Genomic DNA, 22,555 nt, shown 5'->3' with positions numbered 1-22,555 from the left:
TCTAGTTATGGCCTCTCTGAAGAGCCTCTTTGGCATACATTTGCATGACCCATGGAAAAATCCCATCTGTGATTATTGTTAATGAAAGGGCAGCAAACTATCAGCCAGACAATTCAAAAAAACAAGTTTTGCTTAATCTCAGTTAGTGAGAGTGTATTTGGCAGCTCCATGAAAATCTATAGTTGCAATATGAATTCTAGTATTCAAATCACATCAGCTAGGACTGGAGTCTAAACTGAGGATGTATATAGTGACTGATTTTGTAAGCATTAACTAGAGACCATTTCACTCTTTTGTTCTGGGCATTGATAAACAGAAGGTGAAGGATAAACTGGAGAACAAAGCACTTTTAGCACCCGTGTATTCCTGTCGGAGGGATGTAATGCAGTTGCACAGAGTTGAGTAGCTTGTAGGAGGAGGAAGTAAGCGTGTGCACAAAGCACGCAAGTCTAACAATATATGAACAATCTGCTGGTGGGGAAAAGAAATTCTTATCTGAAATTGAAATCCTTCAGTTGAACTTGCAAACATCTGGGCTACATTACCTGCAATAAGTAAGTACCCTGGCACTAGAAAGAGATCTTGGTACAACTGCATAGCTCTAGCCACTAAAAAAAACCCCTCTGAGCATTTGTAGTAGCTGATATAATTTTCTTTTTCAGATAAATATAAATATTCCTGCCAAAATCAGATTGTTACCCTTCATCCATGAATATATAGTATCTTAGCAAAGGGACAGAATGTACTGTAGAATGTACTGACAAGCAAATAGTTTAATAAATGACCCTCTTGACACCAGCAAGATTTTAAAACCTCAGAAATGTCAAGGCAGGGCTTGGGGGAGAAGAGGATTTAATCACTAGCTTCAGTTTGAGGTGAAACTTTTCAAAATTTTACCTCTCAGCAGGGGCTAGTAATATTTCTGTTGGCTGAAGTCTCATCTCTAGCCTTTCTGAATTTCCAAGACAGCATGCAACAATGGATGGTGTTTGCCAATGCTATAAATGAGGTCCCGCAACTACACATTTTATTTAAGTTCAGTGAGACAGTTATTAATAGCTCAATAAAACTAATTCATTATGAAATAGGATATGTATGATGAGTGGTAATTGAGTTACTATTCAGCATTTATACTGCTTAAATCTACATGTCACTATATAAAACCAAATAAGCCCTGGTCTACACTAGGAGTTGAGATTGAATTTAGCAGCATTAAATCGATTTAACCCTGCACCCGTCCACATGACAAAGCCCTTTTTTTCGACTTAAAGAGCTCTTAAAATCAATTTCTTTACTCCGCCCCCGACAAGGGGATTAGCAATGAAATTGGCCTTGCTGGGTCGAATTTGGTGTAGCGTGGATGCAATTTGATGGTATTGGCATCCGGGAGCTATCCCAGAGTGCTCCATTGTGACCGCTCTGGACAGCACTCTCAACTCAGATGCACTAGCCAGGTAGACAGGAAAAGGCCCGCGAACTTTTGAATCTCATTTCCTGTTTGGCCAGCGTGGCAAGCTGCAGGTGACCATGCAGAGCTCATCAGCAGAGGTGACCACGATGGAGTCCCAGAATTGCAAAAGAGCTCCAGCATGGACTGAACGGGAGGTACGGGATCTGATCGCTGTATCGGGAGAAGAATCCATGCTATCAGAACTCCATTCCAGTTTTTGAAATGCCAAAACATTTGTCAAAATCTCCCAGGGCATGAAGGACAGAGGCCATAACAGGGACCCGAAGCAGTACCGCGTGAAACTTAAGGAGCTGAGGCAAGCCTACCAGAAAACCAGAGAGGCAAACGGCTGCTCCAGGTCAGAGCCCCAATCATGCCGCTTCTATGATGAGCTGCATGCCATTTTAGGGGGTTCAGCCACCACTACCCCAGCCATGTGCTTTGACTCCGTCAATGGAGAGGGAGGCAACATGGAAGCAGGTTTTGGGGACGAGGAAGATAGCTCACAGCAAGCAAGCGGAGAAACCAGTTTTCCCAACAGCCAGGAACTGTTTCTCACCCTGGACCTGGAGCCAGTACCCCCTGAACCCACCCAAGGCTGCCTCCCGGACCCACCAGACAGAGAAGGGACCTCTGGTGAGTGTACCTTTTAAATAGTAAACATGGTTTAAAAGCAAGCATGTTTAATGACTAATTTGCCCTGGCATTCGCGGCCAGTACAGCTACAGGAAAAGTCTGTTAATGTGTCTGGGGATGGAGCGGAAATCCTCCAGGGACATCTCCATAAAGCTCTCCTGGATGTACTCCCAAAGCCTTTGCAAAAGTTTTTCAGGGGAGGACAGCCTTATTCCGTCCACCTGGTAGGACACTTTACCATGCCAGGCCAGTAGTAAGTAGTCGGGAATCATTGCAGAACAAAGCATTGCAGCGTATGTTTTCTGGCGTGCAAACAACATCCGTTCTTTATCTCTCTGTGTTATCCTCAGGAGAGTGATATTGTTCATGGTCACCTGGTTGAAATAGGGTGCTTTTCTTAAGGGGACATTCAGAGGTGCCCGTTCCTGCTGGGCTGTTTGCCTGTGGCTGAACAGAAATGTTCCCCGCGGTTAGCCATGGGGAGGCGGGAGGGGCTAGCCATGCACTGGGGGAGGCAAAATGCGACCTTGGAATGAAAGCACATGTGCTATGTATGTAATGTTAACAGCAAGGTTTACCGTGAAAGAGTGTAGCCATTGTTCTAGAAAATGTGTCTTTTTAAATACCACTGTCCCTTTTTTTTTCCTCCACCAGTTGCATGTGTTTCAAGGATCACAGGATCTTCTCCTTCCCAGAGGCTAGCGAAGATTAGAATGCGAAAAAAACACACTCGCGATGAAATGTTCTCTGAGCTCATGCTGTCCTCCCACGCTGACAGAGCACAGACAAATGCGTGGAGGCAGACAATGTCAGAGTGCAGGAAAGCACAAAATGAATGCAAGGAGAGGTGGTGGACTGAAGAGAGTAGGTGGCGGGCTGAAGCTGAAAGGTGGCAGCAGCGTGATGAGAGGAGGCAGGAATCCATGCTGAGGCTGCTGGAGGATCAAACTAATATGCTCCAGCGTATGGTTGAGCTGCAGGAAAGGCAGCAGGAGCACAGACCGCCACTACAGCCCCTGTGTAGCCAACCGCCCTCCTTCCCAAGTTCGATAGCCTCCTCACCCAGACGCCCAAGAACGCGGTGGGGGGGGGCCCTCTGGCCACCCAGCCACTCCACCCCAGAGGATTGCCCAAGCAACAGAAGGCTGGCATTCAATAAGTTTAAAACTTATTGAAAGTGCTGTGTGGCCTTGTCCTTCCCTCCTCCACCACCCCTCCTGGTCCTTTCCTGCTCCACCACCCCTCCTGGGCTACCTTGGCAGTCATCCCCCTATTGGTGTGATGAATTAATAAAGAATGCATGAATGTGAAGCAACAATGACTTTATTGACTCTGCAAGCAGTGATCGAAGGGAGGAGGGGAGGGTGGTTAGCTTACAGGGAAGTAGAGTGAACCAAGAGGCGGGGGGAGGTGGTTCATCAAGGAGAAACAAACAGAACTTTCACACCGTAGCCTGGCCAGTCATGAAACTGGTTTTCAAAGCTTCTCTGATAAGCACCACACCCTCCTGTGCTCTTCTAACTGCCCTGGTGTCTGGCTGCGGATAACCAGCGGCCAGGTGATTTGCCTCAACCTCCCACCCCACTATAAACGTCTCCCCCTTACTCTCACAGATATTGTGGAGCGCACAGCAAGCAGTAATAACAATGGGAATATTGGTTTCACTGAGGTCTAAGCGAGTCAGTAAACTGCACCAGCGCGCCTTTAAACGTCCAAATGCACATTCTACCACCATTCTGCACTTGCTCAGCCTGTAGTTGAACAGCTCCTGACTACTGTCCAGGCTGCCTGTGTACAGCTTCATGAGCCATGCCATTAAGGGGTAGGCTGGGTCCCGAAGGATAACTATAGGCATTTCAACATCCCCAACGGTTATTTTCTGGTCTGGGAAGAAAGTCCCTTCCTGCAGCTTTTGAAACAGACCAGAGTTCCTGAAGATGCCAGTGTCATGTACCTTTCCCAGCCATCCCATGTTGATGTTGGCGAAACATCCCTTGTGATCCACCAGTGCTTGCAGCACTATTGAAAATTACCCCTTGTGGTTTATGTACTCGCCGGCTTGGTGCTCCGGTGCCAAGATAGGGATATGGGTTCCGTCTATGGCCCCACCACAGTTAGGGAATCCCATTGCAGCATAGCCATCCACTATGACCTGCACATTTCCCAGACTCACTATCCTTGATATCAGCAGATCTTTGATTGCGTGGGCTACTTGCATCACAGCAGCCCCCACAGTAGATTTGCCCATTCCAAATTGATTCCCGACTGACTGGTAGCTGTCTGGCGTTGCAAGCTTCCACAAGGCTATTGCCACTCGCTTCTCAATTGTGAGGGCTGCTCTCATCTTGGTATTCTGGCGCTTCAGGGCAGGGGAAAGCAAGTCACAAAGTTCCATGAAAGTGCCCTTATGCATGCGAAAGTTTCGCAGCCACTGGGAATCATCCCAGACCTGCAGCACTATGCAGTCCCACCAGTCTGTGCTTGTTTCCCAGGCCCAGAATTGGCGTTTCATGGACTGAACCTGCCCCATTAGCACCATGATGCCCACATTGCCAGGGCCCGTGCTTTGAGAGAAGTCTGTGTCCATGTCCTCATCACTCTCGTCACTGCGCTGATGTCGCCTACTCGCCCGGTTTCGCTTTGGCAGGTTCTGGTGCTGCATATACTGCTGGATAATGCACGTGGTGTTTAATGTGCTCCTAATTGCCAAAGTGATCTGAGCGGGCTCCATGCTTGCCATGGTATGGCATCTGCACGGAAAAAAGGCGCGGAATGATTGTCTGCCATTGCTCTGATGGAGGGAGGGGCAACTGATGACATGGCTGACAGAGTTGGCTTACAGGGAATTAAAATCAACAAAGGGGTGGCTTTACATCAAGGAGAAACACAAACAACTGTCACACAGAATGGCCCCCTCAAGGATTGAACTCAAAACCCTGGGTTTAGCAGGCCAATGCTCAACCCACTGAACTATCCCTCCCCCCAGTATTCCAGGCAGGACTGAATATCCATTAAACTTTTCAAGGTGCCTGTGACAGACCTCACCGAAATGATTGTCAGCCGTTGATTTCACGGAGGGAGGGGGGAGCAAATGAATACAAAACAAATCTGGTCTATTTCTTGTTTTGATCCACTCCATCAATCTTTTACATCTTTGGCTGGCAGCAGAGGGTGCAGTAGGACCGCTAGCCATCCTCATCTCCTGGCTGCTCGCCAGAAGACGGTGCAATAGGACTACTAGCCATCCTCATCTCCTGGCTGCTCGCCAGAAGATGGTATAATACGACTGCCAGCAGGACTAAAGAGAATGACCTGGTCGAGCCACTCCTATTTCAGTCCCTGCGCCCATGTCTGCCCAGGCGCTCCTGACCGACCTTACCGAGGTGGCCAAGAGCACCTAGGACATGATGACGATGGTTATCAGGCCTATTGCACCGTCTGCTGCCACTAGGCTATGAGCTGCTGCTGTGTAGCAATGCAGTACCGTGTGTGCCAGCAGCCAGGAGACTTACGGTGACAGTGAGCTGAGTGGGCTCCATGCTTGTATGCTTGTGGTATGGCATCTGCACAGATAACCCAGGAAAAAAGGCGTGAAATGATTGTCTGCCGTTGCTTTCACGGAGGGAGGGAGGGAGGGCCTGACGACGTGTACCCAGAACCACCTGCGGCAATGTTTTTGCCCCATTAGGCACTGGGATCTCAACCCAGAATTCCAATGGGTGGCAGAGACTGCGGGAACTGTGGGACAGCTACCCACAGTGCAATGCTCTGGAAGTCGATGCTAGCCTTGGTACTGTGGAAGCACTCCACTGAGTTAATGCACTTAATGCACTTAGAGCATTTTGCGTGGGGACACACACAATCGACTATATAAAAACGATTTCTAAAAAACCGACTTCTATAAATTTAACCTAATTTTTTGTAGACATAACCTAAGACGCCTTGCATAGGGGAGCAGAGACAGTCAGTCTCTGTTCCAAAGACTTTATAATGTAACACAGACATGTTGTCATTGATCATGCCTGCTTCAGAGCACCTCCTCACACACACCAGGTGCAATGCATTCAATATAGCCCTGCTTTCTGGCCACGCTCCCTATAGTGTCTGGCCCTTTTAGGAGTTACAGTGTCTTTCCAAGCATTCACTTCACTAGTTCAACCTTAACCTGCCTGGGCTCCTTTAGTGACTGGGCACCTGGAGTCTCTAAGGCCTTGTGTACACTACAGGGGGAGATCGATCTAAGTTATGCAACTTCAGCTACGTGAATAATGTAGCTGAAGTCGACGTACTTAGATCTACTTACCGCGGGGTCCACACTGTGGAATGTCGATGGGAGACACTCTCCTGTCAACTGCCCTTGTGCTTCTCGTTCAGGTGGAGTACGGGAGTCGATGGGAGAGCGATCTGTGGTCGACCGCTGATGAATCAATTGCTGTGTGTTGATCCCCCGGTAAGTGTAGACAAGACATTAGTCACTTTTTCTTCCCACAAGCTTCCTCTTAGTTCTTGTGACAGATATGACAGTATCCTGCAATATCCTGGGCAAACCTGATGGAATTAAGTTAAATCTGATTGAATTATGTTTAACATAATTAATAAATTAACATCTTTGTGGTCCATTGTATTAAAAACGCAGAAGTTTTGTATAGTTTTGGGTTTGTATGGAACTTCTTTAGCAGGAAGACAGGATTAATGCAATCCCTGGGAGATATTAAGAACCTGAAAGGACTTTTGGGGACAAAATGTCTGAAGTGGATTTCCTAGGAAATACCTGGGGGTGAAGGAATGCAAATGACCAACTTCAAATCCATCCTCTGGAAGCTATGCCCTGGGAGAGAGACTGATTGTGTACTGCTCACCTGCTCCTGGAAACTCCAGATCAAAGATCCTCTGGATTGTATAGAGGAATGACTAGACTTCGTCTCAAGTGATACCTTTACTTCTCTGTCTCTTTCTTATTTTCTGGGCCAGATTTATCCATTGTTTATTTTCCTTCTTTGGCTTTTACAACACTGTTGCTTTCCCCTCTGATATTTTTAGAAGCTCTGTTGTAGTCTGAGTCAAAGGAAATAGTTCATCTCTCTATGCATGGGGCTCTTTGAGCTCTCTTTATGGGACAGGATAATACATATCAACCATTCTTTGAATGACCAAGTGATTTCCCCTAGAGAATCAGAATGGAACAAAATGTCTTGGGGTAATGAATCTTTTGGACTTTAATCAACAGCTGCATACTGGAAAATAGCAGTGACACATGTTTTTTTAAACTGGAAAAATTAATTACACTGAAGGAAAAATTCTGCTTCCAGCTATAAGAATCAGCTCAGTCCACAGTGGCTATTTGGCCGTTGCACTGAGGCAGCAGCGTGTTTTTGCTTGAAGGAATGCCTATTCAAAGGGCAAAGCACAGTTCAGGGACTATTTACTGCAATAAATAGATAAGTAATTGGAATTACTCGTTGAAAAATACAGCACCGCAAATCAGCAACAAAGAGGACAAAGCTATTTATTTATTTGGCATCGGCTCTATCGGTTGCCAAACAACTTTATTAGGACTCAGCTATAAATATTTATAAAAGAGTATCTGTAACCTTGCTGAGTAAAAATAGCAAGAACAGTCTAATCAGGAGCCACAAGAATCTGTAACTACTGAAAGCTAAAGCACATGCATTTCAGTGATTGTAGGAAGAAGAACATAATTTATTCTGAAAGGCCTGTGACTTGTATAGGATGGTGTGGGTCCTTAAGGCTTCCAAACTGGAATAATGGCAGAAGGACCCTTTCTTTTTCACTGGGAGAAGACTAAAATTCAAGTAAGACCTGGAAGTGAAATAAACGCCCCCTCCACCTCTGTATGTTGATTCAAGTGATTACAATCATCCTTGATGCCTACAGTGAAACAGTGAATGATGGAGTCAAATTGGAAACAAAATGGAAACCTTTTAATGAACACTCACCTGCGTGTCTCTTTTCTCTTTGGGCCAAACCATGCTATCTAGGCATTGGCTGGTGTTGGTGATGGTGTACCATGTTTGGCTCAATCTTTCCTGAGCAGCCTAGCATGGAGGGGACTATGTGGGTGGCAATACCCTTTTCCCTGCATGCTTTGGAGTAATGTTTCCCTCAGAGGGAAGTGTATAGAGGGATCAGGCCCTCTGCTTCCTGAATTCTGGGACAGGCCTTGCAAAAGGTTGAGAGGGTTTCCTGTGCTGTCTTCCCCACCACCCAACACCCGTACAATGGCTTTGACCTCTGGAAGTTCCTCCTTCTTTATTTCTGTCCTGGGCTTTGGTCTGTCCAAGTAAATATAAGTAAATATGGCACATGGAAGGGTACTTATATTTATGGGACAATTTTAGCTTGACCCTGGTGTTAATAATTAAATGAAACCCAAACTTGGCACAATTAGTTTCTATCCGGATTGTGAAAGTGTGTATGTGTGAGTGTGTGCACGTGCATGAGAGAAACAGACATGCATGACTGCTCTGGGGAGAAAAAGGGAGTATACTCTGTCTCTATTGAGCCTTTGTTTATGGTTATTTAAGGGACTGAGACAGTAAGTCTGGTATAAAAAGGACAGATGGAAAAAGAGAGATGGGTCAACAAACTGAGGGTTGCAGTTGAAGCACATTGTCAGAGCTATTGTAAGGCAGGACTGGAACAGCAAGAGTGCTGCAGATCACGAGTACGTTTCATGGGCAGAGATGTGTGTGGAAGTTTGCTCAGCACTTGCCTCTCTCTCTCAGTAAGGCTCAGACTGGCCAGTCGGTTTCTTACTGAGCTCCCCATTCTAAGAAAAAGGAAATAAAATCAAGGAATCTCCCTGAGTCACTCTAAATGAGCACGATTAATGAAATGTGCATGAAATCTTAATATCCCTTCAGATTAATTTTTCGGTCTTGGAGTTTATATTTAAAGTAATGTAATCGCCAATTACAGGCAGTTCCAAGAACACAGAATATATTTTCCACATCGGATACCTTTTTTGGTCTTGCTTCTAAAACCTTGACAACTACAACAATAATTGCCATTCAAACTGAGTGACAGCTGAACATATGGAAGGAGGGTGCGATGCATTAAAGTGGAAGCCTCTTAGAAATAAGTAAAATATTTTAATTTGACTGCCATATAGAAGAGATGACATACTTCTGCATAGGGAAAACTTTACAGTAACAGTCCTGAGGAAGGTGCTTGTGACTGGCCTCTTTGTCCCCAGCAATGCAGGAAAAAGCTTTGTTTACTGTGACTCAAGTGAGTTTCTTTAACTGGGGTAGAAATGGGGCAAGATAACCTTGAAAATACAGAGGCCCCACTATATTAAAGAGCAACTGCTTCATACAGCCACCTTCTTTTTACATTTCCGCAAACATTTCTTGCTTCAAGTGCACGACAAATTTAGTTAATAAACAAAGAGTCTAATTTTGCTCTTGGGTAAATAAAAGAGTAACATTTTGGTTAAGTAGCAGAAAATAGTTTGTGGTGTATTTTCTAGATACATTGCCTTTCTAGCATTCTGTGGGGCTGCACCAGAAACTGCAAACAGTAGTTCAAGCCCCCCTGTCCATACACACTAAATGGACTGCTTCCAGAGCTCATGATAATCACAGAATAAAAGACATTGTACTTGTCATACCAACTCAACATTCTAGGCCAGCACTCATTTAAAATTTCAAGCCACATCTGCAAGTGAAAGCTCTTTTCTAAGCCCTCTTGTGCACTGAAATCATAATGGCTCCATCTGAGTCACTACGACATCAGTGCAAATGTATCAAATGTTAAGCAATGCTAGGAATGCAAAGGATCTAGGTTGTGTCCCTTCCATCAGTATCTTAACAACACTTCAGTACTGAATACACTATGTATGGAAAAACTGTGATTTCATTTTGCAATAGAAAGTATTGCAGATTATTTTCTGAATTGCAGTGCAATGGGACCCATCTTTGCTGTATTTAAAACCCACTGTGATTCAATGCGATTGCAAAGAAATTGGCATTATCACAATAGCAATAAAATATTTATGCAATTTTTTAAAGAATTGTAAAACTATAGGAACTACTTAGGCATAGTTGTCTTCATTGTAAGATGTTTTAAGACTAATGCAAAAGATTTGAACAGCAGCTATGTTATTTCCTTATGGAATCCTCCAAATCTGGACATATTACTAAAAGAATAAAACTGAGGAATAATTGGTAGAAGAACAAAAGTTTGAAGAAAAGGTAGATGGAGAGCAAAATACTGCATTAGTTTTAATAGCCTAAAACCTCCAAGCATGATTCCAGTTAAGATGGAACCAGAAAAAAAATGACATGATTGGACACAGAAAAATATGACCGTATATTTGGCATTTTTAAAGCATCAGTTACCAGAGCACTTAGATTTTGGAGGTTAGCCTCCAGATTTGCCTCTGCACTCAGGTATTTTCATACAGTATTGCATGTGTACCTGAGATTTACATGCAAAATTACATACACAGCATCAGGGGCCAGCTTTCAAAGTTTGGCCGATATAGTCACTAATTAGGATCTTGGTGCTGTTCATGAAAGGAGGCGAATAATAGATTTATTTCCTGAGCTGTGATTAATATATTTATGATAAGGTGGAGCATTAAATAACCAGGGAGAGATTTCAATCAGAGGCTTCTCTTGCCAGGCAGAGCATGAGAGATTGATTAAAAAGATGTGTTCTGATTTTATCGTAGTTCTGGATAACTGCTGGAAACTGCTTGCCACTACCATGCAGAGGAGATAAAGTATCCCGCTCCTCTCTTCAGCTCGAGAAAGTCCAGTGAAATAAGTTTAATCATTTCAGTTCAGTCTGGAGTGATGGCAATCCATATTTTAGAAATCTACTGTATAACCTGAGTTGCAGTTTGGCTCATTACTAATGCTATATAGAAAGTAAAATGAGAAAGTAACTAAACATCAGGATACAGAACTGATTTATGGCCAGTTGAAAATCTGTTAGCAGCACTGGATCTTGAAACATTACCCTGTTTGACTCTACTAAGCTTACAAATTTACTGGATTGCACTGTATTTGGATTCATGGTATGGACCTTGTTATTTGAGAACTATGGTGATAACACAAAAAGTAGTGATGCAATACACAAAAGTGCTCTCATGTTTGCTAATATTTTTCATGGCTAACTGACTTGATGAATTGTAAGGCAGAGGAATACTTTGAGCTAATTACATGAGCGAATGTTTAGATAAGTATTGCCTATCCCATGCATTGAAAAATTATGAATTCAAGTCCACCAAAATATGAGATTGACCTAAATATCATGAGGTTTTTTAAAAAAAATATTTTGGGTTCCCTTTATTTGTCTTTTCGTTTTTGAGCTGTTAGGGTGCATTCAAGCTATGTTTTCATGCTTTTCTCTACAACCATGAGGCCTAAAAACTTTGTTTTAAATGAATGCTCACGGTCTCACATGATCACATGACTCCTGGAGTTGGGGCTTAAAAAAGACACTAATTATCATTTTTTCAAGAAAAATCACAAGAGTTGGCAACTTTGCTTCATGCACAACACCCACACCCCCATTTCAAGGAAGCGGAGATCTGTTTTTGTCAGTAATGCTCAGAGACTAGTTGTATTATTTTTGACACTTTTTAAAAAATAGAATTTAAACGCAATGTGGCCAAACCAGATTGAAGCTGGAATAAGGAGACAAGACAGCTGCTAAGTGTAGCTTTCTAAGAGAGAACCATTTGCCAAGCTGGGAGGCAGCCCAGTCCACAAAAGAAACTAGCCAAAATAAGATATTAAGGCCTAAATGTAGACCACCAGGCGCCAACACAGTTAGGGGGAAGGTTGGAGAGAGACAGAGAGAAACAGAGACTAGGATAAATAGAACAGTCTTATTAGAATCAGATATGAAGATGTGAGCAGAAACCATGAAACCACATAGACAGGCATTCAGTGTCAATTTGGCCCAGAGACACGCTAAAGAATAGTTGAGTAGTCAGCCAACTAATCCTACAATGCGACATTGCCCCTTTGATCAATTATTGATACTTACTTTTCCAGTTAACATGATATATTTTGTAACCATCCATGTTGTTACTGAGAAGTTAGTTCTCTGAATCCACATTGTATATGTTAGGCAGCAATGCAGCGAGGTTTGTTGTGGAGATGAGCAAAGCAGTTTGGATAGGAATCCGCTAGAAACTGAAATTATTTCAACATTTGAAATTTTTTTTTACTAACTTTCCTCTTTCCCCTATTATTTTGTCATGTTTGCACTTCCCCTGTAATTACTGGCTCCTGTCGGGAAGCAAAATAATCCAAATACTGTGGGAAAAACTGTTCTTGTAGTACTTGCAGGCTGATTGGAAGAAGAAACTATTTATCCGAAATCTCATGAGATTTTTAGATTGCTGACACAAGACCTAGGATAAAGTTGAGGCAAGTACCCAATAGCTGGTAAGCACATAAGAAAAAATTTGAATTTCTGAAGTTCAGCCATGCCTTATTTGCAGATATTTGCCTATTTTAGAGTGAAGATGGGTCTTCACACACAGACACACACGCACACACACACCACCCAAGAGGAAATGCACATTTTTTACAAGATTATGATATATAAAGAGCCATGTTATTAAAATTTCACATAAAGCAAACATTAGATGTGATAGCTGATGGATTCCTTCATGAAGTAGTTGCTGAACCGACTCGAGGGGATGCCGTTTTAGATTTGGTTTTGGTGAGTAGTGAGGACCTCATAGAAGAAATGGTTGTAGGGGACAATCTTGGTTCAAGTGATCATGAGCTAATTCAGTTCAAACTGAATGGAAGGATAAACAAAAATAAATCTGTGACTGGGGTTTTTGATTTCAAAAGGGCTGACTTTCAAAAATTAAGGAAATTAGTTAGGGAAGTGGATTGGACTGAAGAACTTGTGGATCTAAAGGTGGAGAAGGCCTGGGATTACTTTAAGTCAAAGCTGCAGAAGCTATCAGAAGCCTGCATCCCAAGAAAGGGGAAAAAATTCAGAGGCAGGAGTTGTAGACCAAGCTGGATGAGCAAGCATCTCAGAGAGGTGATTAAGAAAAAGCAGAAAGCCTACAGGGAGTGGAAGATGGGAGGGATCAGCAAGGAAAGCTACCTTACTGAGGTCAGAACATGTAGGGATAAAGTGAGACAGGATAAAAGTCAAGTTGAGTTGGACCTTGCAAAGGGAATTAAAACCAATAGTAAAAGGATCTAGAGCCATATAAATTAGAAGAAAACAAAGAAAGAAGAAATGGGACCGCTAAACACTGAGGATGGAGGTTAAAGATAATCAAGGCATGGCCCAATATCTAAACAAATACTTTGCCTCAGTCTTTAATAAGGCTAATGAGGATCTTAGGGATAATGGTAGCATGACAAATGGGAATGAGGATATGGAGGTAGATATTACCATATCTGAGGTAGAAGCGAAACTCGAACAGCTTAATGGGACTAAATCGGGGGGCCCAGATAATCTTCATCCAAGAATATTAAAGGAATTGGCACATGAAATTGCAAGCCCATTAGCAAGAATTTTTAATGAATCTGTAAACTCAGGGGTTGTACCATATGATTGGAGAATTGCTAACATAGTTCCTATTTTTAAGAAAGGGAAAAAAAGTGATCCGAGTAACTACGGGCCTGTTAGTTTGACATCTGTAGTATGCAAGGTCTTGGAAAAAATTTTGAAGGAAAAAGTAGTTAAGGACATTGAGGTCAATGGTAAATGGGACAAAATACAACATGGTTTTACAAAAAGTAGATTGTGCCAAACCAACCTGACCTCCTTCTTTGAAAAAGTAACAGTTTTTTTAGACAAAGGAAACGCAGTCGATCTAATTTACCTAGATTTCAGTAAGACATTTGATACTGTGCCACATGGGGAATTATTAGTTAAATTGGAAAAAATGGGGATCAATATGAAAATTGAAAGGTGGATAAGAAATTGGTTAACAGGGAGACTACAGCGGGTCATGCTGAAAGGTGAACTGTCAGGCTGGAGGGAGGTTACCAGTGGAGTTCCTCAGGGATCAGTTTTGGGACCAATCTTATTTAATCTTTTTATTACTGACCTCAGCACAAAAAGTGGGAGTGTGCTAATAAAGTTTGCGGATGATACAAAGCTGGGAGGTATTGCCAGTTTAGAGAGAGACTGGGATATCATACAGGAAGATATGGATGACCTTGTAAACTGGAGTAATAGTAATAGGATGAAATTTAATAGTGAGAAGTGTAAGGTCATGCATTTAGGGATTAATAACAAGAAATTTAGTTATAAACTGGGGACGCATCAATTAGAAGTAACGGAGGAGGAGAAGAACCTTGGAGTATTGGTTGATCACAGGATGACTATGAGCCGCCAATGTGATATGGCCGTGAAAAAAGCTAATGCGGTCTTGGGATGCATTAGGCGAGGTATTTCCAGTAGAGTTAAGGAGGTTTTAGTACCGTTATACAAGGCACTGGTGAGACCTCATCTGGAATACTGTGTGCAGTTCTGGTCTCCCATGTTTAAGAAGGATGAATTCAAACTGGAACAGGTACAGAGAAGGGCTACTAGGATGATCCGAGGAATGGAAAACCTGTCTTATGAAAGGAGAATTAAGGAGCTTGGCTCGTTTAGTCTAACCAAACGAAGGTTGAGGGGAGATATGATTGCTCTCTATAAATATATCAGAGGGATAAATTCCAGAGAGTGGAGGAATTATTTAAGCTCAGTACCAATGTGGACACAAGAACAAATGGACATAAACTGGTCATCAGGAAGTTTAGACTTGAAATTAGACGAAGGTTTCTAACCATCAGAGGAGTGAAGTTTTAGAATAGCCTTCCAAGGGAAGCAGTGGGGGCAAAAGACCTATCTGGCTTTAAGATTAAACTCGAAAAGTTTATGGAGGAGATGGTATGATGGGATAATATGATTTTGGCAATTAATTGATCTTTAAATATTCATGGTAAATAAGCCTAATGGCCTGTGATGGGATGTTAGATGGGGTGGGATCTGAGTTACTACAGAGAATTCTTTCCTGGGTATCTGGCTGGTGAATCTTGCCCATATGCTCAGGGTTTAGCTGATCGCCATATTTGGGGTCGGGAAGGAATTTTCCTCCAGGGCAGATTGGAAGAGGCCCTGGAGGTTTTTCGCCTTCCTCTGTAGCATGGGGCACGGGTCACTTGCTGGAGAATTCTCTGCTCCTTGAAAGTCTTTAAACCATGATTTGAGAAGCTCAAATGTAGGTGAGAGGTTTATCGCAGGAGTGGGTGGGTGAGATTCTGTGGCCTGCGTTGTGCAGGAGGTCAGATTAGATGATCATAATGGTCCCTTCTGACCTTGATATCTATGAATCTATCTGGGGACCACAAAGTCATCCAAAATGGCAAAACGTTTTTCATGAAATGTAATACAAAGATTTTGCACAGTTGTGTGATATCTTTTCTAGTACCAGATCTTGGATAAATAGTTGATTCAATACCATGTACATCAGCACGTTTATTTTGTATGAAGCTACCTTTTATGGATAATCAGAACTGGTAAACCAGATGATGTAACTGGTCAAGATTTTGTTGACCAGTAACACATTTTCCCAAGAAGCAGTGTACATTAGTTTGAACATCTCCTTAAGTGATCCACTTGCCCTTGCAATTTCAGGATATAATTCTGAATGACTGTCTGAATTAATTTTACTGAGGTGAAAAAAACCCAGTTGGGTTTCTGCCAGTGATTGCTTTCTGTGCCACTCAGGACCATCTCAGGAATGGTTGGCACAGCCTGATGCACCACAGTTTGACTGTTGTGTACAGCACAGCTAATTTTGGTTTCATAGCAACAATAAATATCTAGCTTTAGTCTAAGCATACTGCATTTGAGGTGGCATGTTTTCCCAGGTGAGATGTTAAATGGTAATGATTAGAATCAGGCAAATAATTTGTAACTAGTCAGTTATTAATAGGTTTCCTCTTTTTCAGATTTGTCATGACAATTTATTTGAATTAATTTTGCGAATTGGTCTGTAGCTTGTTCATGAGCAGGTTGTTCCAAGCATTAGGTACAATGCAAGCATTTATGAGAGGATATGCAACTCACAAGGCATGTTTCTGTCCCACTTGGATGAAAATAACTCTTAGAATCAGGTTTCCAATGTCAATACTCAGAATTGCAAGTTCAAAATTAGCTTTCTGCAAAGATTTCTGAAAAATTTCCTTAAAATTCATTGTTTTGATGAACTTTACTGCCAGTTAAACTGGTTGCTTAAACATGCACAGAAAATAAAGTACAGAGGACCAAATCAATACAGTCCAATACAATCAAGGCAAGTTTGTTTAAAATGTGGAATGAGTATTGGCAGATTTTTTTTACAGTATTCACAGAACCTTATAAATGATACAGAAGACTGTAAAGTCTTAACATGTTATTAGTGTTCTCGGAAAGCTTGATACAGGCTACAGTAAGTATAATAGGTAGCTCATTATGCTAGGGATAGTTGTCTAGATATTGATCCAGCGCAGTTGATCCAGCCCTATAGGCCAGGTCTACACTACACTACTTATTACTTCGACTATTACTTCGATATAACGTCACTCGGGGTGTGAAAAATACACACTCCTGAGTGATGTCGTTGTTCCAGCCTTAACCTCCTGTGTAGACAGTGCTATGTCAGTGGAAGAGCTTCTCCCACTGACATAGCTAGCACCTCTCGCGGAGGTGGAGTAACTAAGCTGATTGGAGAGCTCTCTCCTGTCAGCTTAAAGTATCTTCATCAAAGCACTACAGTGGCACAGCAGCATCATTGCAGTTGCACCAATCCAGTGTTTGTAGTGTAGACCTGCCCATGCATTAAAACTACAGGGTTGGGCCACTGTTTCAACATATCTAGTACACAATATGCAGAATGGGTTATGTGGCCAGATTAACTCACTTCAAAAACCTTTAATGTTTCCAATTTGGAAAGTATCAAACATGTAATGTTAAGCTTAAGGATGTATGAAATTACTATTTTGCATTTAATGCTGGAAGTAATTTAGAAACCTAATTAAGAATAGAAAGTCCCTGTTCCATAACATGTTACTTAATTGAGCCATGCCACGCAACTTTCATTTCACAAAGTACTCTGTAAGAAAGGCTGACATTATTTATTCTTCACTCACGACTGGAAAAGAAAGGGTTGCTAAGGGTACACTAAGCGTTTTTCAATACCAGAATTTTAATTACATTGTCCTTTTTCAAATGGATTATTGACTTCCAGTCATACGCAGTCATTAATTATAGCTCAGGAAGTCTAAAAATGCACAGGCTACAGACACGTGGAGTGATGACCAGACATTGCAGCCTTACAATTTATTATTAAAAGCATTTATTTACATATCAATAGTACAGTGTTTTTAGGCCAGATTTTTAACAGATTTGAATTGGGGAAACTCAATTTACAGGAACCTATTTGAAAAGTTGGCATTTCATCTTGTGGTATGTACAAACAATGGAGATGTTCAACATTCTCAAAGACATGTCTTTTCAAGACTGTAAAGAAATATATTCATTATTATTATTTAATTATTATTATTATTACACTAGTGCCTTTAAGTCCCAGTCACTTCTGCAAATGTTGGCCAAAAGTTAATTCAGTGGCTTGCTGTCAAAGCTAAGTTGTAAAATATGAATTGGAAATATGGCTGTAGTCTTCCTACAGTGTAATCTGCTTTCTGTTTTTATAATCAGTTAAGCACATAGGGAGAATTTCATTATTTCAAAAATACTTTGATCCTTTTATAATGTAGGACTCAATCTTGCTCCCACCAAAATCAATGGTAAGATCAGGCCTCAACTGTACAAATAGTTCAAATGTGATCATTAAAACCAAGGCTAACCTGGAATACTCTGTTCTCTTGGCAGTCTGCCCTGAGGCTAAGGAAGTTCTGAAAGGAACAACTCATCAGCTAGACGCATTGAGAGATTACTAAATGTCTGAGTTTTAAAGGAAGCCCCTAAATATGGAGACTGCACTATTCGAGGTTTGTTAAGTGGCTTTAACTACTCATTTCAAAACGCAGCAGTTATTAATTCTGTTACATATTAGCTATCAAATGTAAGCAAACAGGAATACTGTGTATTCATTGCCCTTAAAAAAAAAGAAAAAAAAGAATATCAACCCATTTCCTTGTTGTCAGCCCCCACCTGAAAAATCCCACAGCACAACTTCTCTTTCTTTGTTGACTGGTGTGCACACTGAGCCACCCCACTGTGTAGAGTGAGTTAATAATAACATATAAAGAGATAACACGAAGGGCGGCTATTAATTGCTTTTTAAATACAAGTAGCTCCCTCTTTTCCTTCCCCACTCCTTTTGCAGCCTCCACTGCTTTTTCCAAAAATACTTTGGTCACACATTGTTTTGGAAAACATTAATGCTTCTCCCATGCTGAAGAAGAACATTTCAACATTGCGCAGAAGGTCAGTCAAGATTCTTGACAACAATCAAAACAAAGCGATAATGCCAGCAAACCTCCTTCTGCTCATTTTCAATCTTTGTCCTTTATAATGTGGCATTTAACTTTCCGGAAGAAGCATTTTATTTTCACCAAAAATAAATGCAAGGGTCCTTAAAACGTTTTGCCCTTGAACTCCTGTTGACTGTTGAAATGTAGCAATGGTGAAGTTGTAGAACAACTAGACTCTTATGTGTACCTAGCAAGATTGACCAATGCCAACAGTTCCATCAAGGATGAGCTTAAAAGGAGATTGTGTTTTAGCTACAATCCTTGCACAGAAATTGATTAAATTATGGACCGATGAAAACACTACATTTGGTACCAAAGCGAAAATATATCAAATCAGTGTACTAACAGTATTATTCTATGTTCTGGAAGCAGCTGCATTAAATGAAACAGACATCAGAAAGTTGGAGGCAGTAGAGATGGGAGTTCTTCAAAAGATAACAGATGTGAAGTGGTATAATTTTAAGACAAATGAAGAAGTTAGAAGGGGACTAGGCTATGAAATCAGCACATGGGACTGGCTACAGTTGAAAAGATTATGGTGGTTGGGACATTGCAGAAAACAAACAGACGATAAGCTACCAAAGAAAATAATTCAAGCACAATCAAGATCCGTCCGACCTAGAGACTGACCACCAACTAGATGGCAGGACATGACCACATGCAGCCTAATAGAGGAACAAGCCATGGACAGAAAATGGATGGTGACACTGTGAGTACAAAGATGCTCTGGGATGAAAGAGAAAGATTGAACTCTTGACTACCTGTGACTATTAGGGCTGGTCTGAAAGAGGTAAGACATCAAAGATATTTTAAAGCTCAGTTGGCCAAACTATGGTTATAAAACAAACTCCTACATGATGATGCAGTTTCCATATAATATACCTGCATTAGGTTTGACACAGAAAGATAATTATGTTTTTCTAGCAGGAAATGTTGCCATTAGCCTCAGCTGCAAACAGGGAGCCAGGCTCCAACTAGTGTAAATCAGTGTAGTTTCATTGAAGTCAATGAAGTTACACCAATTTACACCAGTTGAGGATCTGACCATCAGTTTTTAAAGGTAAAACTTGTACTATAGTTACCTGGTACACTAACACTGGGGCAACTTTCTATAGTGCGGGAGAAACAGTTACATTATTCAGAAGGAAATCCAAGTTCTTTAGAGTAAAGTAAGCCCACAGTCTTTGCTGATTAATCTGACCAGATGAGAGCATTTCAGATAACTCTATGCATAACTCATATTCATAGGTCGAAACTCATGAGTTACACAGAATTGCATGCTCTACTGCTTTCTTTGTGGCTCAGGATGGTGCTCGCAGTGGCTGCTAACAGATGATTTCAGGGCTGGTGGGGGGGGGGGTGAGTCCAATCCATTCCTTACTTCATTAACATGATGGAAATGTGCCTTCTCATATGATTTAAATGTCCAAAGCTTTCCAGTTCAAATAGAGAAAGGTTTTCTCATTAAAAGACATCACTACAGTTTGGCCTATGGCGCATCGTCTTTGGAAATTCAAATACAAGGTGAAATTCACCCAGCTGGAGGGAGGCTGCCTAAGGCATTAAATAGGGCTTAAGTGGAATGTAAGGGGTACATAGGCCTTGTGAGTGCCCTCTCCACTGGCAGAGGTTGGAAGTGGTGGTGAATTTCAACAACTGAAAGTCTTAGTGTAATTACTACTGATAACGTTCATTGTGGTAGCACCTGGCTGCTCCAATCACTATACAAACATGTAGAAAGACATTTATTGTCCCAGAGAGCTCACAGTATAGGATTTTGACAACATGCAACAAGTGGATAAACAGACAAGTGGGGATAAGGTAGGAGAAAGGTAACAATGAAGATGGAAATGTCTGCATAAATTAATAGTCCCTGTATGATAATAGTCACAGGTTGGCACCAGTTTAGCCAATGCTTGGTGGAAGTGATCTGTAGGTATCATAGAAGTAGGTTTTAAAGGAGGGATTTAAAGAAAAAGATAATACAAAGAAACACATCAGATCTTTGCGGCAATTTAAGAGCTCATTTTATGGGGTAAAAAAATCTACACATTCATGGAGAAATTTAAGGGCAGTGGACTGGAAATGATTTAGCATGAAAAGAGGTTAATTTAAGTGATGGTCACTGGGTGTGGAAGTGGGAAGGAAATAGAATCAAGGACAGAGACGATTGTTTCCTAGGAATGTCTGGTAATTAGGTACAGGTTTTATGGCCTAGAAAGGCTGACCAGTAAATCTATTACTATTATTGCAGCATGGAACTGGAAACCAAGTGCAAGTGCAATACAATCTCCTGACTGTGGGTACATGCTGCTTCCCTGCCAGGTGGGTTTGATTTTTAATCCCACTTTCAGTAACATTTCTCATTCTTTTTGACTGATTTAAACCAATCACCAATGCCTGCCAAATCTGCATTTCTGACTCTTTTTCTTACTCCAAAGCAGCAGCAGGCAGCAAAGGGCTGCTCCTGGATAGTTAGTTCTGCAGGCCCTTCCCCTTCCTTATGATGATTATGATGGACAAAGGGTGGGAAGGATCTTATTTAGAAAGCGGGGTAGTTTATGGGGTCCCAGTCAGCACAAATTGATCGCTACAACCATAACTTTTCGAAGGGAGGCTCCTGTCCCCTTTAAGGTTCTTACTGCAGCCTTGCTACTGGTCCTTTGGCACACAACATCTGTGCAGTGGAATAAAATGCTGCACAGCTGCAACTAAGGTAAAGAAGAAGGTAGAATTTAAATGGATGAATGATCCTGTTTACACAGCATTACTGAGGGAGCAGTAATAAAGACAAAGCCACAAAACCATATTATTGTCACATCTGCAATCCCTGGGCTGTAGAAGTGGCTGCCACTCATTACATACCTCCTGTGTGGATTCTGGCTAGTGGATGCACACAGTTTGCCTTTCTCCCTAGCTTACCCACAATACCAGGCATACTGCTATGGGGAGGGCTTGCAGAAATGCAGCTCTCACTCATCCCCAAGGCTCATTGGAATCACGGTGTTTTTACTGCGTAGGAGCATATGAACCTAGGAGTTGCCAGGCTGGGTCAGACCAGTTGTCCATCTAGTTTAGTATTCCATCTCTGACAGGGTTCAGCACTAGCTGCTTCAGAGGAAGTTGCAGGAAGCACTACAGAGGGCAGTTATAGGATAGATATCCCCCACTAAAAGTTAGAGTTGGTTTAAGATGGTTAGAGGCTATCTTACAAAAGGAGGCTTTCACAAGAAGTGTTCTCTCCATAACAGGAGAGCCCACTGCATTGCATGCAAGCCTGAGGGTTAAGGGTAGCATGCAGACCTTAATGCTGTATTGTATGCTTTGATGTTTACACAGTTAAAATCTCCCATGTAATGTTGCACCACTGTAGTGCAGTCATTAACGTTTGAATTTCCTGATTGAGAAAGAATTGGAAAAAGTGACACATTTCATCAGAAAAGGCAGGTACCTGAATGTCCAGCCTTCAAAAGTGGTTCAACAAATGAACTTTGGTGCAAAATTTGAAGGACCCCCTTCCCTCCCCCCCCCCCCCCTGCAATATTTTGGCTGAGAACTAGGGTGAGAAATTTCAGTCCAAAATGTAATTACTTCAGACATCTCAGAATATTTCATGTTGGGGTAGCTCAACCTTAATAATAGTATTGTTCTTATGCAGCTAAAATAAAGGATTAAAGGTTAAATATTGCCTTGATTGTGCCTGTCTCCTAAATCATTATCAAAAGATGGTCTATTTATTAACATTTCCATGAAACGACAATTTAAAAATTCTGCCTGACCATACATCCTCGATATACATGTCAGTTGGGATTTTCAAAGGTGCATATGGGAGTTGCATACTGAATTTGCATTCAGATTAATGTCATTGGGCACTCAGTCACTCAGGTCATTTGAAAATCTCAACTGACATCTATTTCTAGTCTGGCGTTTGATAGAAAAATGTGTGCAGCCTTACAGTTGGTTAATTTAAGCAAATAAAACC

At 41.8% G+C, this 22,555-nt stretch overlaps 1 long non-coding RNA gene across 1 annotated transcript in view; it reads right to left on the bottom strand.

Annotated features, from left to right (window-relative positions):
- Nucleotides 1–6,398: 6,398 nt before the first annotated feature.
- Nucleotides 6,399–22,555, bottom strand: part of LOC141992774 (uncharacterized) — a 168,547-nt gene continuing 152,390 nt past the window's right edge. Inside the window, exon 4 of the long non-coding RNA XR_012640647.1 lies at nt 6,399–6,634. This is a non-coding gene — a long non-coding RNA (uncharacterized LOC141992774). The remainder of the gene's footprint in view (nt 6,635–22,555) is intronic.

This window comes from Natator depressus, chromosome 8 (assembly GCF_965152275.1).
Source record: "Natator depressus isolate rNatDep1 chromosome 8, rNatDep2.hap1, whole genome shotgun sequence".
Classification (NCBI taxonomy): domain Eukaryota; kingdom Metazoa; phylum Chordata; order Testudines; family Cheloniidae; genus Natator; species Natator depressus.
The sequence above is the reverse complement of the archived record's forward strand: the minus strand, read 5'-3'. Positions and strand labels throughout refer to the sequence as shown.